Below are 22,987 nucleotides of genomic sequence, written 5' to 3'. Positions count from 1 at the left end.
CTCATATGTATGTGCAGTAAACATTGGTGAGTTAAGACCTCTATAATCTTTTCAAGGTTTGTATTTGTATGTTTCGTTTGGGAGAAATTAACCACTTCTCTGCAATTCAGAGAGGAAGCCTGATATGCCTTATCAGAGCATTGCTTCTGGGAATTCACCTGCCATCCTCCAGCCCGGAATTTCCAGAGAATAAGAGCCAGGTTGTCCCAGCAGCTGCTGGCCTCTTCTGCTTCTTTGTGTAAATCAGAAAAAGACACCCTTTTCTTGAGATATTCTAGTTTCAAATGTTGGAAAATTGTCATAATAGATTGATTTTGTTAGGACAAGACACTTTACTGCCTTTTGGCAGGAAATTGTCATAATAAATATATAGATCTATGCTCTCTGACTTGAATAGCGCCCCCTAGGGTTGTGCACAGCACAACTTGCACAGCTGTACATGGAGACCCTGCAGGCAATTATATCCGAGGAGATTATGCCTTCAGATATCAGATGTTAAAACATCACATCTAAAAAACTATAAACATAGTTCTCAAATATAAAATGCTAGTTATTTATGAAATCATTTTTTTTTAAAGTTATAAACGTAATAGAAATTGTTTCTATTGGAATGGAGTAGAGACATTTCTTTACCTCTGCGCTGTACTGACAAAAGGCTCTATATTCTATTACACATCTCCTGGCCCAAGCAATTTAATATATTTTCAAAGTTAGTCTGTCTTTTTAGAGTTCTGATTAAAGAAGAAAATTTTTGACCTTTATGAAGGAGCTTTCCTTTATTAGATGGGTACAGTAATGGAATGCAGAATGACTTTAAGTATCCATCCCTTTTATCCATCATTAAAAGTTAATTGTCACATCATATAAGTGCAACTTGATGGGATTTTTAACGTACCAAAAATTGGCAACCTGTGATGAGGAAGATATGCTCTGTGAGGGCTTGAGTTAAGAGAACGAAAGGAAAAACAAACTTTTTATAAATCTTCAGTGGCAGCTAAATGGAAATAAAAGCTTTTAATTTTTGTGGGAGGATGGTGATAGCAGATCAGTACCTTATGTTTGGTTGGAAGCAGGAGATTTCAGAATGCAGCTTGTCTGATGTGAGGGTGGTCGTTTGGGCGACTTGGGATTGAGGAGGTTTAATCCCCTCACATTTGGAAAGACGATAACGCATTCACTATCTTTGTGCCAGTCCATGAAATTATTTTCTTAACAGGAGCGATAATTACCTTTCTCATTCTTATTTTAGGAGTGGCAGTTGGTGGGATATTCGGCAGGAAATCCATTACCGTGTTTGTCATCTGTGGTACTTTCCTGGTTGAGTTTGAGTCTTGCCCAGTAGGTTGTGATGCTGCGTTAAGTAGCTGAAACCACAGTTGTGCTGGGTCTTTCATTCAGGTCAGTGACATGATTGTAAATTACTAGGCTCCAACCAAAATTTTGAAATGTGCTCTTCTACCAGTCCTCCTCAGAGTTTGGGAGAAAGGACAGTAAAGTGTTGCTGGTTTGTAAAATGGAGAGTGCTTGTTTGCAGTAGCTCGAACATACTATTTGTTTCTAGTAGGAATATTACCCATGAAACCTCCAGGTCATCCTTAACCTTTCACTTTTATTTAGGTACTGCTGGCCAGTGAGCAGTTTTTCCACACTGTAATACCTAACCTGTCCAGAGCTTTCCTGCCGGCTTCCTAGCTTACAGTAGACCGTGAAGTTTATTTGAATCAGCGCCCTTTTCTTTGCCCTCTGAAGGTCAGCTCTAAGACCTGGGAGCCACTGACTGTCCATATTTTGATTCCTCAGCTCTTTGGACTTTGTGGAGATGACATTCGTTCTCTAGTCATTCCTGGCCATAAATTATTGGTTTTTAAATTTTATTTTTACTGTTGCCATAATTTTAGGAAATGTTAGTGTGAATAACTTAGGGACCATGGTTTTTAAAGCCCTTTGTCAGAACACTGGTTATTTGCTTATTGGTTATTGGCTAAATAAAACCCAGACTTTTCTAGATTTCATGATACACAGGGCTACATGAATAAACCATTATCAAGTGGTCTTAGTGACAAATCATTTTAGGAAATGTGTGATAAACTTATCTCACATGAGAATTTTTGCAAGAAACTTGTATCTTCTTAGATTTCTTTTACTTTCTTTTTAGGTTATGTTGTGAGAAGAATTTGGCCTTCTGAGTTGAATACCAAAAAAAATTTTACCTTCATAAAAATTGTAGTAATAATAATAATGCAAGAATTTTTTTGTTAAATGTCTTATTAATTTAAAATGTGTGAATTAGATAATTGATCATGTTTGGAAAACTGGTTGTCTTGTTGGGTCTTTCATTAAGCATACCTGTAAAACGATCTTATTTCATTACACATGTGATATAGTTATTGTACCTGAAAATAATGTATGGTTCCTTAATTCCCCCAACCCCTGCTATATATTCAGGAGGAAAAAGTAATTATATTGATTTGTTGAGTAACTTTACCCAACCGGTTTCTGTTATGGTCTATTAACATAACTGCTCTGCTAGTTTATTTGTTCTGACTTGTGAGTAATGAGTATTTTAGGTAAACTTCATAATGTTCAAGATAGTTTGAAAGATTAATCAATACTTATTTCCTTGCTTTAAAATGTATAAGTGCTATTCAAGTAACAGTTGCTTAAACAAGCTGTTTTATATTATAATGAGATAGTGCTAGAAAAGTATTTGCTCTGACAACTTGAAATAAAACTCATTCTCAAAAATTTTAAAGATTTATACTATAAATAAATATGCTATAAATAAATATATAAATTTTCTTAGCTAAACTTAGGATGATGGCATGAATTATAGTTTTTCTCAGAAACTTAAGAGTTTGAAAGAATTTACGACAGTTCTAAAACTTAGTAAATTAATGGTATTGGTGACCATTCACTAAATATCTGTAAATTAATGGTATTGGTGACCATTCACTAAATATCTGTTCAGTGAATGAAATTATTGAACTTTGTCTTATTTGTTGGTGATAATTATGCCTTAAGTGATGCAACAGTACCTCCTTGTCAAGTAAAGAGACATTTGGGAGTTACTTAATGGGTGAATGAAATGTAAGGCTAAATTCAGAGTTTTTTATTTATTTATTTATTTATTTATTTATTTATTTATTTATTTATTTTTTGGCACACGGGCTTAGTTGCTCCGTGGCATGTGGGATCTTCCTGGAGCAGGGATCGAACCCATGTCCTCTGCATTGGCAGGCGGATTCTTAACCACTGCGCCACCTAGGAAGCCCCAGAGTTTTTTAAACTTGTCCGACATATCATTGTAAGATCTGATGAGATTTTTCCCAGATGCTCATGAAGCCTATCCCAGTTCGTTTTTTTTGTTTTCCTTTTTTAGTTTTTGTTTTATATTTGTCCTACCCTTCGAGAAATGAGTAAAATCTGACATTAAATGTAACATAAATTTACTTCCTGTTGTATATCAGGCACTCTCATATGCACTTTCAAATATTTCACATCATAACAGGTTTTTGCTGGTAGATATAATTTATCCAACTGCCCCCTTCTCTTCTCCCCTCCCCTCCCTTCCCCTTCTCTCACAAATTTTGAAGCTGAGGCTCCAAGAGGATGAGTACCTTGCTAAGATCACACAAGAGGGACCAGCACCTAAGTCCAAAGCCAGTTCCTTTTCCAGGGTCCTGACTTAGCCAGGGACTCTTAAGCCTGGACTCTCTCACTTCTGATTCTTGGAATGATTACTTCCCCCCGCCCCACTCGCCCCCCCATCCCCACCCCCATTTGCCTGGCTTCTTTTTCATGATTTAAAATGGTATTCTGGATCCAGCCACACTCTCAGAAACCTAATGAAGTTGGTCTTTTAATATCTACCTAGGAGGCAGCATGGTTTGAAAGTATCATTGTTTCTCAGACAAACCTTGTTTGAATGTCATCTCTGCCACCTCTTACTTGTGTGAGTTTGGGCTAGGCACTTAACCCCTTGGTATTTTGGTTTTCTCATCTATAAAAAAGAAAAATAATAGTTACTTTTAAAAGTTATTTTGAAAATTAAAAGATATAACGTATGTAAAGCAGTTCGTTGCTTTGCATATATCAATAGATGGTTAGCGGCTATAAATTCTACTCCTCTGTAAAAAAGACACTCCTGCCTCTGTTAGATGTATTCACTACATCTGTGTTTATGTGTGTTCATTTGTCTATTCATACGCGTAACATATGATCTTGTATTTACAGTCATTTCTATATGAAAACAAAACCCAGAAGACAAGTGGCTTTCTTGGGGGTGGGGGAGGAATCCTAAAATGGGCAGTATTATACATTTAAAGATAAATAATAAGAGAATTGTAGCATTCATTCAACAAACATTTATTGAGCTGCTACTATGGGCTAGGCTCTGTTCTAGTCTCTGGGACTATGGTAATAATAAGATGGTTAAAAAATGCTGCCTGGGTGGAAGGTACCATCTCATGAGGGACAACAGACAATAAAATAAAACAGGTAAGCTGTATGATATGTTAGATGGTAATATGTTACAGGAAACAAAGCACAGGAAGGAGGAGTGAGGGGTTGCAGTTTTATCTGGGTGGTTTGTGATTAGACAGGGGTCAGGAACTTTGCAAGTCCAGGAGGGGTTCATACAGAGATGGAGAGCAGAGCATGGCACTGACTTCAGGAATGCCCTGTCTTCTTCCAAGAGCCGACTGTCTTTTTCTGCACCGTTTTAAAAGTGCCTCTGGCACTCTTGGATACATTCCTGCTCAGCATGAAAGGTGGTACAGAAGTTTGTACCTGGTGGCAGGCTTTGGGGAATATACTATTATGCTTGGAAGAGCATGCCTGGTACTCTGGATGGCTTTCTCTGTAGTTGGCAGAATTAGGGGCTAACTGTGTGCATTCCTTGCAGCTAAAGTACTCACTCATACTTCTCAAGACTTTTCTTTGAAATTCCCTGATGCAGTCAAGTGAGCTAGTAGGGAGACCTTTCAAACTGCGAAGAGTGTCTTAAACAAGTGTACTGTTCTTAATTGCCTTTTTTTTTTCAATACTGAATGAGAGAATGGGTACGTTTAAATTTTAAAATAATCTACGAAGAATTAAGACAGGGAGAAGAGGAAGTGTTGAGTTAATACTCCCCGCCCCACCCCCCCTCCCTGACCATTTATAGATCTGTTAATTCTTTCAGCTTATATTTATTGAGCAACTGCTACATTCTATGAATGTTACCAAGAAGATAAGGGTAGGTAAGGTGATATCCTTGCTCACAAGGTGTGTATGCAATAGGAAGGGAGAAGAAGTACAGAAATAACCTCCTTGTAAGATATTAATGTGATAACAGAAGGGGACTTGAGTATAGTGGATGCTCAGCATCTGTGTGTTGACCCTTGGATAAAGTGATTTGTAACTCGAGAGGTAAAGACAATAGTATGCTGGGAATTTCCTGGCAGTTCAGGGGTTAGGACTCTGCGATTTCATTGCTGTGGGCCCGGGTTCAATCCCTGGTTGGGGAACTAATATCCCATAAGCTGTGCGGCGTGGCAAAAAAAAAAAAAAAAAAATGCTAAAAGGAGGTTAGATGAGGGAGCAGTAATATCTGACTCATTATTAGGGATATCTTCATGGAAACTGGAAATGGGCTTTGGAGATTGGGATTTGAGCATAGCCCCTGAGTGTGGGGAGATTATTTGGTTTTGTGTTTGTAGTAGGTGGTAGAGAGCAGGCGGTCAATAAATATTTGTCATATGAATAAATAAAGGGAAAGGATAATCCTGGTGAAGGGAAGACCTGGAGCAAGGGCATGGGAGAGATTGGGAAACCCAAGGACCTTTAGGAAAGGGAAATATGCTTCAAGGTAATAACGGGTCAGGTCTTAGGAGGTTGTAATTGCCAAACCAGGCAGTGGAGGATCACTGAAGCAGGCTCCTTAGAATGCACCCTGCACTGGTAACGTTGGAGGAGTGGATGGGTGGCAGGAGCATCAGGTGAGGAAACTATTACAGCATAGAGGCTGGAAGTAACTGGGAACTCATCTAGGGTGGCTGCAGGGATTGAAGAGGCACAAATGGAGCCAGGTAATATTTTAAAGGCTGAATTGACAGCACACTAAAGTACTTCAACTGTAGCTCAGTGGAGTGATTTTGAATGCCTCCTTTTGCTATAGGAACTCTTTTTGAGAAAATGAAAGCATCAAATCAAATTTACTGGAACAAGTTTTCTAAGAGTTTAGCACTATCTAAAGTCATGCTCACCGGAACCTTTATAAACACTATGAAAGCAAAAAAAAAAAAGTTAAGTTATTGTATCAACGTTTAGGTAATTTACAACAGAGTTCAATTTTTATATACTATAAATATAGTTTTATAGCTCTTTTGAGCCCTATTCTAAATACACACACACACACACACACACCAGGAAAGAAGAGCAGAAATCCAGAAATAACTGCGTATCACTCATTTGATGCTGCATCTTGAATCAGTAATGTAGCCCGATGATAACACTGTTGATTTTTTTTTAATGTAAAAATTCTCTACAATCATCATTTTTATAAAGTGGTTTCCAAGAAAGCATTTCAGGAGGTTTTGTGTTTTGTTTTGTTTTCCATTTAAAGAAAATGTTTTTGGAATAGTAACTTTTTGAATAGTAATGCTGTTTAGGTTTTATTTAGTACAATACATTTTTGTTAGGAAAAGCATTTTCAGAAAAATCAGTTGATTTTTCCTTCACATCTAGCGTAAGTGTATCAGACTGTAAGGAGAGACAGTATAAAAATGTGGTGTGTATGATCCTTTCCCTCCAGTGTCCCAGACCTCATCAATACACTTGTGTGGAAGAGTGGAAGTCCTGAAAATTGAGAAACCCAGAATCCAGCCCTGGCTTCTGCGGCACTAAGTGTGTAACCTGTACCAGACACTGTATTTCAACAGGCCTCGGTTTTCTCTTTCATTCAATAAGGGTTTAGTCTGGTTTGGGATGATCAGAAAGGCCCTTCCCAGGGTAACTCCTTGTGACTCTATGACCCTTTAGAGCCACAAGCGGAAGAATCTCCCAGAAACATTGACAAATTGTAATATTTCAAAATTCAAATTATTTAGTATTCTTCCCAAGTTTTCCTGACTTGTATCTTTTTCCCTGTAGGAGGCTGAAAGGCCCATATTTACTTTCATTGCAGAACATTGCCCTTTTCTGAGCAGAGTGCAAGGCACATGGAAGATGCCCCCGATAAATAATTGCTGGGTTTGTTTCAGCTGTGAGAGACATTAGTGTGTTAAGGGATTACCCTGGGACTTGGTCTGATCCTTTGCTGATGCCAGAGATGCCGCTGAAACAACTTTTGCTATATCAGAAGTAAATTCTTGAATGGACGACCACAGAAACCATTATATTCACTTAGGGAACATTTATTGAGGTCCCGACATTTGCTTGGCAGGCATGGTATTAAGCCCTGAGAATATAAAGTAAGTAAAAATAGGTATTCCCCAATACCAGCTTCCACAGTAGTAGAGAAAATGGGCATTACGACTTAGTACAGATAGGTATTACTCCAATATTACAGATCTGTCCTCTAAATCATTGTTAAAAGTAAAATGGTGCTTTAAAAAAAAAGTCCAAATCAGTAAAAGCACCTAAAAAAAAGTGGAAAGACAATAGGAATTACCCCAGCTTACCCTCCCCCAAACTTAAGATTCTTTCTTTTCAAGTAAGATGACAAATTCTCCTCTGGTTTCTTCGTATTTCCCTTGTTCAGGTTCGAAGAACAGGGACATTTCAGCTAGTCTCAACAACCATGACAGGAGGCAGGGACATATGCAATCTCTAAGGACACTGCAGCTCCAATTATTTAGGGATTTATAGATCAAAGCCATTTTTAGTCATTTTTGCTGAGGTAGCAAAGACCTCATTTCACCCCCCCTTTCAATGCTGTATTTGGCTTCGTAAGGAGAAAATTCCATTTCAAAAGTTTTATTTTGGAGTAACAGTGACCCTCAGGTTGGTAAGGATCTGCTCAAGCAGAGTTTGAATGGTTAGTAGTGAAAAGTTTGACTTATTTGGTATTTAGACATCCCATTAAAATGAATGATAACAATTCTCACTGCATTCTACTGATGGATTTAACCGTTGTTATAAATTCTTCTCTGTAATAATAATTGCTACTGTTTATTGAGCATAATGTTCCAGACAGTGCCACAGGTATTTAAAATCATCTTATTTAACCTTTACAGTAATACTAGGAGAGAGAGGTTATTACTCCCCATTTTACCTGCAGAGAACCTAAGACTGCAGGTGGTTAAACATCTTATCCATATATGCTCTCTGTGCTTCAGGATTTGAATTCTGGTCATTCTGACTCTAGAATCTAAGTCCAGTTCACCACTTCCCCCCCTGCTCTCAAGTACTTATAGCTAACGTGAGGTCTGTGCTTTTTTATTTATTTATTTATTTATTTATTTATTTATTTATTTTTTGGGGGGGTACACCAGGTTCAATCATCCGTTTTTATACACATATCCCCATCTTCCCTCCCTTCCTTGACGCCCCCCCCAAGCCCCCCCACCCTCCCCACCCCAGTCCTCAAAGGCATCTTCCATCCTCGAGTTGGACTCCCTTTGTTATACAACAACTTCCCACTGACTATTTTACAGTTGGTAGTATATATATGTCTGTGCTACTCTCTCGCTTCGTCTCAGTTTCCCCTTCACCCCCCGCCCCCTCCCATACCTCAAGTTCTCCAGTCCATTCTCTGTATCTGCATCCTTGTTCTGGTCACTGAGTCCAACAGTACCATTTTTAGATTCCGTATATGTGAGTTAGCATACAATATTTGTCCTTCTCTTTCTGACTTACTTTCTGACAGACTGTAGTTCTATCCACCTGATTACATATAGCTCCATCTCATCCCTTTTTATAGCTGAGTAATATTCCATTGTATATATATGCCACATCTTCTGTATCCATTCATTTGTTGATGGGCATTTACTAAAAGGCAACCCTCAGAGTGGGAAAAAATAATTGTCTATGAAACAACGGACAAAGGATTAACCTCCAAAATATACAAGCAGCTCATGAAGCTTAATACCAAAAAAGCAAATAACCCAATCCACAAATGGGCAGAAGACCTAAATAGACATTTCTCCAAAGAAGACATACAGATGGCCAACACACACATGAAAAGATGCTCCACATCACTAATCATCAGAGAAATGCAAGTCAAAGCCACAATGAGGTATCACCTCACACCAGTCAGAATGGCCATCATCACAAAGTCTGGAAACAACAAATGTTGGAGAGGGTGTGGAGAAAAAGGAACTCTCCTGCACTGTTGGTGGGACTGTAAATTGGTACAGCCACTATGGAAAACAATTTGGAGGTTCCTTAAAAAACTACAAATAGAACTACCATATGATCCAGTAATCCCACTCCTGGGCATATACCCAAAGAAAACCATAATCCCAAAAGAAACTTGTACCATAATGTTTATTGCAGCACTATTTACAATAGCCAGGACATGGAAGGTCTGTGCTTTTTAATGTGTGGGCTACAGGACAGATTGGGTCGATGAGGGCTGTGCTTGTGAGGGCACATGAGGGAGGAGAGACTTTGGAGCTTAAACAGGAGAGAGGTGCATGTTAGAAGTTGAGATGAGGACAAGGAAACAGTAGCCATCAGGAGAACTCAAGACAGTAACTGAAAGGTACCACATCTGACACTATAAAGTGAAAGGGCAGTTGGAGAGGTAAATAAATCAGGCCTTGAGATGTAGCTACTACTGCTACCCCAACTGCTGCCTCCCTGGTCTCCTCCAGCTACGTGGAGAGAGTAAAGTGGATGAAGCGGGATTTGGAATCTAAACCCAGGGGTGCTGAGTATGTAAAGAGCTGTTCCTTTTCTGAAGAACAGAGCTGAACATCAGTGAACAAAACAGACAGTGGTGAGGGACTAGTGATTACAGATTTGGAGTGTTATTCGTTCTTAATTTTTAAACGCTTTTCTGGCTATTTGTGGAAAATAAATTGACCTTTTTCTCTCACATTTTCTGTATATAAAGTGGGCTTAGCTTAAATGACCTGGTACCCAAAGAAGTTTTCTTTAAATAGACTGATATAATTTCCCTTATTTTTTGAGCACTATTAATTTTAAGCAAAAGACATGGTTACTCACACAGCTTAACTTTTATATCTTATTCTTTAAATTATTTATTCTATCGTTTCGTTAAATCTTTAATACCACAACACTTATTTTCTAGACTTCTCTAACAATGGTGGAATGTGTTATTTCTGGAGGATGGTAGTATTTTAGGTTTGCTTTGTGTGTGTTTTTTTAAAAAATACTCCAGATAAGCAGTTACCATGAGTGACTCTAGAGGTGTGGTTATATCTTATGGTTCGTAAATACTTTAAACCTGCTGGCGGTAATTTTTTTCTCTCTAAAGCTTTGAGAAATAAGAAAAGAAGGTGATATGGAAGTGAATCTGTGGGAAGAAAGTCCAGAAATAATACTGAGTCTGGTGATGGGGCTATCCTGAGGTCTTTTTATCTACAGCATTTACTATATCATCATTTTTTGCCTTTTCCATATTGTCTGTCTCTCTACTACATAAAAAATATTTTTGGCAGGACATAAATCCATGCACATGACTGAGAATGGCTTTATCTTAGCATGACAATTCACTCTTAAAAAAAAAATCTTTATTTCTGGTTTTTTTCCAGAGTATTTGTCTCTGCTCGACCAGAGCCTCCTGTTTGAGGTTTAGTTGCTCAATTTCCCACCCTATTTTACCCTCTCTATTTGCATGTAGACTAACAGTTTTGAGTAGGAGGGGGTGAGAACAGGATGATTTGACCAAACAAAACAGCACAGTCCTGGTAATTTTTCTTTTGCTTGCCTCTTGGTTTAAGGTTTTAGATACACCCAGCTTGCAAGGGAGTTTGTAGATTTCCAAGGGTAGTGTAGAAAGAAAAACTGATGTGAAAATAACTCATACAAGTTGGGTTCTTCATTAAAGACCCTGGAAAAAACTTGACTGCCTGTAAACTTTTCCAAGACATTGACTAAGATCACATCACTACTCTGATCGTGGAAATCCAACAACAACAAAAATTATTCATCAGAAAGCAGAAACAGAACCAAAAATTTTATCCCACTCATGATTAAGAACACAGTGCTCATCTTTCAGAAATACAGTATGCATCTCAGGTTAGAAAGATGTGAGTTAGGGAAGCCCCAAGGAAGGGCATCTGAAACACCACTGGGATGGAGTGCTCTCACTGAAGGAGGCTCTTCTTCTGAATGCTGAAGGATCTCTAGTTTAAACCTGTGAAATCATGGGTAAAGCCAGCAAAGGATTATTCACCCAAATTCTTGTGAATTTCAATGAGTGGTAATGCCTTGTAGTCCTAAAAATATCTGGACAAATAACAGCGCCCCCCCCCCCCCCCCCCCGCCCCCGCCCCCGGCCTGGTTATAACAAGTGGGAGGTTGTGGAGTTTATCCATACTCTTGTGAGGTTGATGTCAGGGGAGGAAGCCATATCCTTCCACAACAAGCCCTTGTCTCTACTGGCAAATTGAGTGTCGGCCCGGATGGCCTGTTGTTCAGCGCTCTGATATTATATCACTCTTTGTTGCTATCCTGCCAGGTTCTTCCAAGATATAGGACTTTGCTTTCCATTTTAGAAAATTATTGGTTAATGGTATCCACTGCCTGTTCAACTCTGTGATTCAACAGATGTTTATTGAACAGGTTTATATGCTTATTATTGTATATAAAAGGCCTCACGTTAGATTCATGAGTTTTAAAAGTGTTGTGTGTATTGTATTTATTCTGTTTTTTGGATTATATGCTGATTTAGATGCTGGCCTTGAGCCAGATCATTTTGCTGAGCAAAACCTTCAGAGCCCTTCTCCCTGTAGGGGAGTATTACATGTAAGTTCTCTGTGTTAAACAGCTTTACAGGTATCTGGTAACTTTCTGTAGTTATTCCTTTAATGAACAGAACCAGTGGGGCTGCCCCTCTGGGGCTACTGTGGTTGTGGTGATTTTTCTGTTATTTCTTTTGAAGGGGTTGCCTTAGGAAATGTGTTTTAAGACACAGACCAGTCTTAGGTGGTAATCCTACCAGGTCATCCATTTAAATTTCCAGAAAGGCTCAATTTATGTAAAATAACCAACGAAAAATCAATAATTGGTTTCCTTAGTGTTCTGCTTCTCAAATTTTTACTAAAGTACCTGAATAACAGAAGAAGGTAAACTCATTTTCTTGTTTAGTCATGTATCATAGGCCAAATTGTGCTTCCCGAAATCTCAGATTTGCTGAAGTTTCTAGAATGCTTAATCTTAAAAATTTATTTGAATATTATATTCTATTCCATAATATATGCCTCTTTTTTAAAAATCGAGGTTAAAAATGACATACCATGAAATGCATAGATCCTAAGTATAGAGTTCGGTGAGTAATGACACAAGCATACAGTGGTGTACTCTACAGACTTGTCAAGAATATACCTATATGTTTTAACATAGAAGTGGCATTGGAAGTTATTTTCCAACAAGGAAATTCATCCCCCCTTCCAAAAAAAAAAAAAAAGAAAACTCCCTAAGACTATCTGCCTTTTTAATTTTGTGTCTTCTTTGTTACACCACTCTGTTTTCTCTCAGGATGATGGCAGTAGACATAGCATGCTTACTCTGTTTTGAGAAGTGTGGACTTCATCAAGATAGCTCTGCAGAATGGCTAGGCATCTTAATGGATTTTCTTTAGTTAAAGTCTAGCTGGAGAAGTTGGTTGATGTCCATTGTTTACCTAAACGCCAAAAAATTCTGACTGCTCTAATTGCAAATAGTTTACCAAGTCAAGCAGTAGATCTGTGATCAGGAAATTAAAGATTTGTTCACTTTCATTTTTTCTGGTAATCTATTTTATAATAGGACCTTAATTAATGTATATATAGTATGTGATCTACCATTTAGTTCCTTTAACATTCTTTCCAGATAACATTTGACACTCTTTCCTTTGCAGTAGTCACCTTGTAGGAATCCAACTGATGATCCACTCCCAGCTTTTAATTCTCATTTCTTAAATTCTTTCTTGAACATTGCCTGCAACTGTAACTGAGTGCTTGTACTTTGTTTTCCTCCAGATTCTTTCAGAGAGCAGATATTAAATCTCTTTCAGTAGAGACCAAGTTGTAATTATTTTAGCTGATGCAAGGAATAATACATTAAGCCCACTGGATTGATTTCAATCGTAGGTATTGGTTGTAGGTAATATAGGAAATACAAAGTTGGGTAAGGGATAGACCCTATGCTCAAATAACATTTAGTAATATTAGGGGAGCTGGTGATGGTAACTAGTACTTACTAAGAGTTTTTTTATGTGCTACGTACTCTTCTAAGCATAGCACATATATTTCCTGATTTTATCTCTGTGATCATCATTTAGTCTAATTAATACTGTACCTGTTTTATACATTAAGAAGTTTGGGGTTGGGGGGCGGGCAAAGGGGAAGCTGGGATGAAGTGAGAGAGTAGCATAGACACATGTACACTACCAACTGTAAAATAGATAGCCAGTGGGAAGTTGCTGTATAACAAAGGGAGATCAATTCGATGATGGGTGATGCCTTAGAGGGCCAGGACAGGAAGGGTGGGAGGGAGTCGCAGGAGGGAGGGGATATGGGGATATATGTATAAATACAGCTGATTCACTTTGGTGTACCTCAAAAGCTGGTACAAAAGTGTAAAGCAATTATATTCCAAAAAAGAGCTTTAAAAAAAAAGAAGAAGAAGTTATGTGTCTTAGGTCCAGTTTCTTAGAAGCAGAGCCTGAGATGCAGAGTCTTGTGCAGGTGATTTATTGAGGGAGGTCTCAGGAGGAACCTGAGCAAGGGAGGGAAGCAGGATGGGGAGGTCAGTGGTCGCAGTGCTGCCTGAAAATGCATATTCTCAGGTCTCACTCAGGAACCCTGAGTCAGGAACTCAGGGGAGTTGGGTAGCAACCTGTGGTTTAACTAATCTTCCAGGTGATTCTGATTGGTACTAACATTTGAGAACCACTTGGGTAGAGGAAAAAACCAGGTAAAGATGTGGGTTTTACTAAAAATGTAGCCTCAGCAGGATCCTTCGAGGAGTTTTGGAGTGGGAATGGCACCATAGGGTTGCCAATGAGAAGAGGGCCACTCAGTCAGGCATTGGCTGTGGGGGACTGCTCCGGGGGCAGACAGTGAGGGAGGGGTATAATCTCCCAGGATGCCTGGAAAGCATGGCTCTTGTGCATCTCTGAGCCCTTAGCATTCCACACTCCCAGCAGCTGGGCAGTGGGTTTGCTGGCCTAAAGGAGGTCGAGGTGGGGCATCCCAGTGTCCACTGCACTGAGGGACAGGGGAGTTAAATAACTAGGTCAAAGTCCCACAGCTAGTAATGGGATTTGAATTCAAGCGGTCTGGATCTAGAGTCCATTTTCTTAACCATTAGCTATACTGTCTCCTGTGGTCAGAACAATAATAGAAATAACAACATGGACATAAATGAACAGGGATGGTTTAGAGGAGGGAGTTGCTTCTGACTGAGGAAAACAGAAGCCCTCATGAAAGGGCAGTTACTTGATTTTGCCTTGAAGTAGGAAAGATCTGGAGATGTATGTACAAATTTTTGTGAGAGGTTTCTAGGTAGAAGGAATGGCCAGAGAAAAGGCATAATGGCATGCAAATATGGGTTTGTGTCTAGAAACCTAGTTATTCTGTTGGGCTGCGATCTGGCTTATTAAAGAGTTCTGGGAAAAAGGTTATTCCATATTGGTTTGAGTCCAGGTCTTGGATATCCTTTGATGCCAGGCAAGTGGCATCGAAGGTTTTTACTCTGGGAAGTAACATAGAACTATATTTTAGAAAGGTGAACAACCTAATAAAAATGGGTGAAAGATTCAATAGACATTTCATCAAAGAATATAGGTGATAGCTACTAGTCACATGAAAAATACTCAGCATTGTTAGTCATTAGGGAAATGCACATTTAAACCACAATGAAGGGACTTCCCTGGTGGCGAAGTGGTTAAGAATCTACCAGCCAATGCATGGGACACAGGTTTGATCCCTGGTCGGGGAAGATGCCACATAACATGGAGCAACTAAGCCCATGCGCAACAAGTGCTGAGCCTGTGCTCTAGAGCCTGCGAGGCACAACTACTGAGCCCATGAGCCACAGCTACTAAAGCCCACATGCCTAGAGCCCGTGCTCTGCAACAAGAGAAGCCACCACACTGAGAAGCCCGTGCACTGCAACGAAAGTAGCCCCTACTGTCCACAACTAGAGAAAGCCTACGCACAGCAATGAAGACCCGACACAGCCAATAATTAAAACAAGTAAAAGCATAAACAAATGATAGTCCATGAATACAGTGAACTGTTATTCAGCAGTAAAAAAGAACTATTGATCACCCATCAACATTGGTGACTCTCAAAATAATTAATGCTGATTGAAAAACTCAGACAAAAAAGAGTACATATTCTTTGATTCCGATTACATGAAATTCTAAAAAATACGAACTAATCTGTAGTCATAAAAAGCAGGTAAGTGATTGCTTCACAATGGAGAGAGGAGTAGATGTAGAGGAGGGGATTACAAAGGTACAAGAAAAAACTGGGGGGATGATGGATATGTTCGTTATTGTGAATGTGATGGTTTCATAAGAGTATCAAAGTTATAAAATTGTACACTTCAAATATGTGCAATTGATTGTGTGTCAATCACACCTCAATAAAAAAAGAACAAACAAGGGACTTCCCTCCCAATGCAGGGGGCCAGGATTTGATCCCTGGTCAGGGAACCAGATCCCACATGCCACAACTAAGAGTTCGCATGCTGCAGCTAAGAGATTCCGCATACCTGGCACAGCCAAATAAATAAATAAACCTGCAAATATTGAAAATATTTTCAAAAACAAACAACACCACCAAAAAAGAAAGGTTAATATGACCACATATGTGTAGGGTGAATTTCAGGAGGAGAAACTGGGAATAAGCAGAAGTGAGACAAGTCTGGAAGTAATGAGTGTACATGATAAACTAGGACCTGCTCTTGGCTGTGGCAGTTAAACTGGAAAAGAAGAAATGGATAGAAAAGATGCTATAGAAGAAGCAATACAGGGGTTAGGGGAATAAAGGAGTAGCAGCCATTGAAGAAGCTGGCCAAGAGCATGCTGGTTTTTTTCCACAAATGGATGGAGCTTCTGTGATGGAGGGTGTTTGAGAGCAAGCAGAGAAATTGAAGTTCAGATTCAGGAGCAGAGGTTCAGGAGCATGGAATATGGTAGGGGGCAACCATTGTGGAGAAGCAAGTAGTTGGAAATGCTGAACTAAAACTCAGGGATGGATCTGTACATTTAGACGACTTCATTGTAGAGGCAATTACTGAGAGCCACAAGGTCTGATAATAAAATTGCCAAGGATGACAATAATAAAAGAGGGTCAGTGTCAGTTAGGATTAAAATTCTTGGTGTCTTAACTTCTTGTTCTGGTTTTTTTTTTTTAATCCATCGACTCACATGGCCTCCAAATGAATAATGAAGTTACATTTTGCATATTAAATTGAGAGAAAGTTAAGCCCTCTACTACTTTCTAACTTAGGGTAGGGAATAAATGGGGGAAAAGAGGAAAAAAAAAAACCCTCTCAGACAGGCAAAAGCAAACGTATATCTTTTCAGCTCTTCTTAGCTAGTATTTTGACCTTTCATCACCTGTCTTTTTTTCCAAAAGAGGTAATTAAATAGTTTAGCTTAAAATCTTTCTTTCATACTCTTTCTATGGCTTAGATATGTAAATCAAAGAAAAGGCAAAAATGTCAGCCAAGATAGTGAGTAAAGTCAACTAAGAAGTGAGAGTAAGATTTCATTCTGATAAACCATGAGACTCAGATTTAGTTGTACTCCCAGTTGTTTCAGTTTAGATATGTGTAGTCAGTTACTTCAGAAAGAGATGTTGTAAAAAGTCTGATTAATGGGGCTATAGAATGGCATTGTGTGCTGTAGCTTGTTCTTATTCTGAGTTCAACTGTTTGTGATGTCAGAAAGCACTTCCACTTAAGGTCACTGCTTATTATTATCTAAAGAATGATTTCGTAGGCCAAAAGTTTTTGGAATTTATACTTGGCCTAGGAGTAAGATTGAATTTATACCAGAACAAGCCAGTTGGACACTCTGTTTTTCAAAAGGTAAAACTGGGGAGAGTGAGACCATCCCTGATCTCCAGCCACTAGATGCTGGTAGTACCACTCACCTAGTCATGACTATCAAAATGTCTCCTACTGGCACAGTCACCTCTGGTTGAGAACCGCTGTGCTAACCTAAGCAGAGCAAGCAAGAACGTGAAAGTCTGTACATCTGTATCTTAGGTGTTGTAAGGTATGGAATAAGTTGGATTTTGCCATTTAAGAAACCAATTTCTGGAACACTGTGCTTGGGACAGATTGTCCTGATTATATAGAATCCTTTCCAAATCAGTGTACACTTTGATAAAACCACTTAGGGGAACAATTTGTCAGTATCTAGCAAAATTTGAGAAATATAGCAATTCTGTATCTAGTTATACCCTAGAGAAAGTCTCAAACATCTGCACAAGGATGTGTACAAGGCTATTCATGGCAGAATTGTTTTGTAATAGAGAAAACTGGAAATAGCATCATTGGATCAATCTCAAAAACAAAGTTGAGAAACAAAAAATAAAACAGTAATTTTTACTTTATATCTTCTGTGTATATTTTAGAAAACAGCAAAACAATGCTGTATATATTGTTTAGCTCAAATTCATGACAGTGTTCACTTCTGAGGAGGAAGGGATAAAGATGAATGGGACCAGGAAGAGAAAAATGGAGGATGTCAGTTTTATTTACATTGTTTTTTTTTTTTTTTAAAGGTCTGAGGTTATACTACAGAATGTTAAGTTTCAGTGGGTAGGTTCATGCGTATTTATTATTTATCATTCTTTGCATTTTCTTTATTTTTTTCAAATGAAACATAAAAGAGACACTTTAATACTCCACAGTGTAAGTTGATATCTTGAGTTCATTGTGGGATACATTGAATTGTACCTTTTCCTGAAATATCTTTTCGGTATAGATTTAATTTTCAGTGACATGTTTGAAGAAGGTGATTGTGCTATGTGCTATTTCCTAGACACATTTTCATGCACTAAGCCATGGTTTCATGATTTATTCTTGCACAAACATGTGTAGATCTCTATTCTCACACATTGAAATAAACGCAGCTGTGTTTATTTCAATGAGATTACATTCAAATAAACACACATGTGATCCCTTACGAGCATGAACCCATAAAACACTTGTTGATTTGGTTCTGAAATTGTGTGTTCAAATAAACACACTTGTTTTAAGAGAAGTTTCGCTTTACTCAAATGTTCATGCTTTGAACATGTGTTTTGTAGTAGGCAGATGTGGACATGAGTGTCTAAAAAGAATAATAGTTCCTTAGAGTCTGTCATTGCTTTAGACAAATGCAGGGTTTATTTAATGCGCAATTTTTTAATATATTGGTAGTTGTCCTAGGTAAGTAGTTAATTAAAAGTAATCTTTGAATATCACATTTTATGTAGTTCATTTATTTTATTTTTATTTATTTGGCTGTGCCATGCGGCTTGCAGGATCTTAGTTCCCTGACCAGGTAGGTATTGAACCCGGGCCCACAGCAGAGAAAGCGCAGAGTCCTAACCACTGGACTGCCAGGGAACTCCTGTAATTCATTTATTCTTGACAGATTAACTGAATATAATAGAATTTTAAATAAATTATATAATATGTTAAATATATTTGTGAGTATATTTTTAAGAAATATTAATGACTGATTAAAAAGTAAAGGAGCTTTTTATATTTTGGAAACTGCTTTTTGCTTAATCAGACTTGTAAATTTGTGTTTTTACATTTTAAGTTTTAGAATGAAAATAGAGAAAAGTTCCAAACTGGGAAGAGCACTATGCACATTTATGTTTCTGCTAAAATGACTGTAGGTAACCTGCAAAGAAATGAGTTAACATGCTTCAGCCTTCTATAAAATATTTTAATGAAATAGACAGTAACTTATAAAGTACCAATATTTGAGGTTTTTTTCCTTAACAAATGAACCTAGAATTACAGCAGCTAGAGGTCTTTTTTTTGCCTCCAAAATGGGGAGGCGGGGTACTGGTGGATTTTTATGTGTGCTATTGTACAGATATTTAGGAAGTAGACAAACTGACATCTGCTTTTGACCTGAAAGCTTGTAGGTTATTTTACTGTCTACGTAAGGTTTGTTGGTTTAGAAGTCTTATCAGCCCCACAGCTTTGGGCTCTACAGCCTCTCCTCCTTGATGTATGGCGAGGGTGTGTATGTATGGGGGGGGAGTGTGAGTGTGGGGGGGTGTGTGTGTGTGTGTGAGAGAGAGAGAGAGAGAGAAGGAGAAAGTGGCAGGTTGTTAATGGAGTGTCTGGACATCTTTGATCCATCCCCTTTGCCCAGTAAGGGCCTGAGTGTTTGTGACCTTAGGGGCCCTTCCCTGCCTTCTCAAGACCCATGAAACTTGCTCACCATCTCTGTTGAAGCTCAGTGTAGCTTTTAGCTCCATCTCTTAGGACACAATGTGGCATCCATTTGGTGCCACAATGAATACATAAATATCTCTTCACAAAACCTTTAATTCTTTCATTAAACCCCCATTTTCTGGTCAGTCATTGCTGGATTTGGCCTTTTAGGAATTTCTATCCAGGTATTTCAGAAAGTTAAGTATCTTTATGTGCATAAATTCCTTAAATATAAACTCCTATAGAGAAAATAAAATTTTATAAAGTTTCAAAGGTTAATGTTTCCATTTCAGAGGTAATGCATGAATACATTTTTCTTTGCCAAAACCCAGTACCTTTTAGAATAAATATAATTGTGTTTTATTTTTCCTACTATTTACTTGTTTATGAGGTTATTTTATTTTAAAATAAAAAGTGTTTTAGTTACTTGCTGGCTTCCATGTTTAGGCCCCCCCCCACCGTCTCTCTTGTGAAAGGAAGCTTCTTGAGAACAGGGCCCTTTGTTTTCTTTGCTACATGTACCTAGTGCTCATAACAGGGTCTGGCACATATTAAACACTTGATAAATGTTTGTAAGTGAATGCTGAATGAATAAAAGATAAGAATAAATTTCCTTTTGACTTTCATTCCTAGTCTTAATGTTTTGGCGTCAGCCCCACCAACTCTCCAAGCTAGCTACTTATCAGTTAGGTGTGTTTTCTTTTAACTTTATTTATAATGTTATTTCCCAGGGGACATTGACAGTTTTTATGTAGTCAATTTTATCAGTCTTTTCCTTCTTGTCTTTTCTTTTTGTGCTGTAAGAAGGTCTTTCTTACTCCAGTGTCATTGATATACTCCCTTGTATCTTCTCTTATACATGTATCTGTTTGCTTCTCATGTTTAAGCCTTTAAAAAAAAATCTAATATATTGCTAATGTTGTGAGGTAGAGATGAATCTTTTTAGCCCTCTTCTCCCCTCACCCCCCACCCCCAAACACACACACACACACACACACACACACACACACACACACACACACACGTTGTCCCAGCCCCATCTGTAGAATAGTGTGTGCTTTCTCTAGTTAATTTGAAATGTTTTTATCACGTACTAATATTTTGGAACTTAAATATTGTGTTCTACTGATATATTTTTCTATTTCTGTGGAAATGATAGATTGAATTATATAGCTTTATAATATCTCTCTTACTAGTTTTATTAGTTTGTCAGTTTATTCTTTTGGAGATTTTCTTACATAAAGTCAAATCGTAAGTTATTGATGAATGATAGTTGTGTCGCCATGTCTAGTGTTTTCCTTTTTCCATTTTTCTTTTTCTTTTTGCTTTTGGTTAATGCTGATTACTCCTGGTGGTAGTGTACATCCTTTCTTGTGTATATTTACATATTTTATTTATTTATTTATGTTTGGTGACACCACGTGGCATGTTGGATCTTAGTTCCCAGACCAGGGTTCAAATCCATGTCCCCTGCATTATAAGCTCGAAGTCCTAACCACTGGACTGCCAGAGAAGTCCCTAATGCATCTAATATTTGACTACTATGACTGGTGTTGTCTATGTCCTTCTCTTAGATCTTTTTTTTTTTTTTTAATCAGATTAAGGAAATTCTCCGCTGTTCTTAGCTAAGAAATTTTATCATGAATGTGTGGTAAAATAGTTTGTTTACCTGATCATGTCATTTTCTTTTACCCTCTTAATATAGTGAATTACAGTGATACATTTTCAGATGACAGTCATCCTTACATTTCTGGGCTAAATTCTATTTAATGTTATTCTTCTCATACCCTGTTTTATTCTGTTTTAAAATTTTACCTAAGGCTTCCTAGGTGGCGCAGTGGTTAAGAATCCGCCTGCCAATGCAGAGGTCACGGGTTCGATCCCAGCTCCAGGAAGATCCCACATGCCGCGGAGCAACTAAGCCCGTGTGCCACAAAAAAAAAAAAAAAAAAATTTTACCTAAGAATTTTACATCTACTTTGAAGTGTGATGGAACAATAATTTTTCTGTTGTTTGCTCTTCTTACCTGGTTCTTGAATGGGATTAAATGAGCCTCACTTATGGAACGGTTTCTTTCAGGTGAAAATTATTTATTCCGAAGGCTTACTAGAGCTCCCATAAAACTTCCTTCAGCTAGTGCCTTCTTTGAAGATGTAGACCTTTGGCCAATTGCTTTAATTTTTTTATTTTGGCTAGTGTGTTGTTGGTTTTTCTACTTGTTATTCATTTTCATAATTTATATTTTATTAGGAAGCCATCCATTTCATATAGACTTTAAAGTTTTTGTTGTTCTTAGTGTTTTCTTACAATTCTTAATTTTTTTCTGTCTCTAGTTTTTCCTGTTTATTAACTTTTATTTTAATTAATTCTTTTTCTTGTTTTCTAGTGCTTGTTTTGAAATAATTCATTTATTTTCAAACTTTGTTCTCTAAAATGTCATTTGTTGCACTATTTTCAATGAGTACCATTTTGGTGACATCTCACAGGTTTTCTTATAGTGGGGTCATTGTCAGTTTGAAATATAAAAAAATTGCAGTTTGGTTTGCTCTTTAACCAACTACTTTTAGAAATACAGTTTAAAATTCCTAATTAAATTTTTTTTGCTGTCATTTTATTATTGCTTTCTTTTTTTTTTCTTTTTGCATATTCTTTTTTTCAGCCTTTTTTTAAAACTGAACTATAGTTTATTTACAATGTGTTAGTTTCAGGTGTATAGCAAAATGATTCAGTTATGCACATGCATGCAAACATATTCTTTTTCTAATTCTCTTCCATTATAGGTTATTAGAAGATTTTTTTTTTTAGATCTTTACAGGAATGTAATTGCTTTTACACTGTTGTGCCAGTTTCTGCTGTACAACAAAGTGAATCAGCTGTATTTATTCGTATATCCCCCATATCCCCTCCCTCTTGAGCCTCCCTTATACCCTCCCCAGAAAGATATTGAATATAGTTCCTGTGCTATACAGTAGGTACTTGTTATTTATTTTATATATAGTAGTGTGTATATGTTAACCTCAAACTCCTAATTATTTTATTTGTTAATTGATTTCATACCTTACTGTATTTAGATTAGAGAATGTGGCCTGCAGGGTAAAAGTATTTAGAAATTGCTGATTTAGCCTTTGCTGTCTGCTATGTGATCAATCTCTGAATATTTCATGTCTTCAAAAAGAATGTCATTTCTTTTTATATGGAGTCCAGAATGTTACATATAAAATGTCTTTTAGGTTACTATTATATCTGTTAGGTTAAGTTGAATGTGTTATTCCTATCCTTCATAACATTATTTATTTTTCTTTTGCTTTGTTATTTTCTGAGAGGTTTTTTTTTTTTTTTTTTTGGCCAGGGAATTCCCTCATGTTCTTTTTTTTTTTTTTTTCTCTTTAAGAACTTTTATTGAGATACAATTCACATGCAATAAACTGCATAT

At 37.6% G+C, this 22,987-nt stretch overlaps 1 protein-coding gene across 12 annotated transcripts in view; it reads left to right on the top strand.

Annotated features, from left to right (window-relative positions):
- BBX (BBX high mobility group box domain containing) overlaps window positions 1-22,987 on the top strand; it is a 268,773-nt gene that overhangs the window by 20,360 nt on the left and 225,426 nt on the right. For 2 of the 12 annotated variants that reach the window (XM_057696540.1, XM_057696542.1), the window contains exon 3: window positions 1,250-1,398. The exons of the other annotated variants lie outside the window; for them this stretch is intronic. The gene's annotated coding sequence lies outside the window, so the exon portion shown is untranslated. The remainder of the gene's footprint in view (window positions 1-1,249; window positions 1,399-22,987) is intronic. 12 annotated transcript variants of the gene reach the window in all.

Source organism: Hippopotamus amphibius, chromosome 10 (assembly GCF_030028045.1).
Source record: "Hippopotamus amphibius kiboko isolate mHipAmp2 chromosome 10, mHipAmp2.hap2, whole genome shotgun sequence".
NCBI lineage: Eukaryota > Metazoa > Chordata > Mammalia > Artiodactyla > Hippopotamidae > Hippopotamus > Hippopotamus amphibius.
The sequence above is the reverse complement of the archived record's forward strand: the minus strand, read 5'-3'. Positions and strand labels throughout refer to the sequence as shown.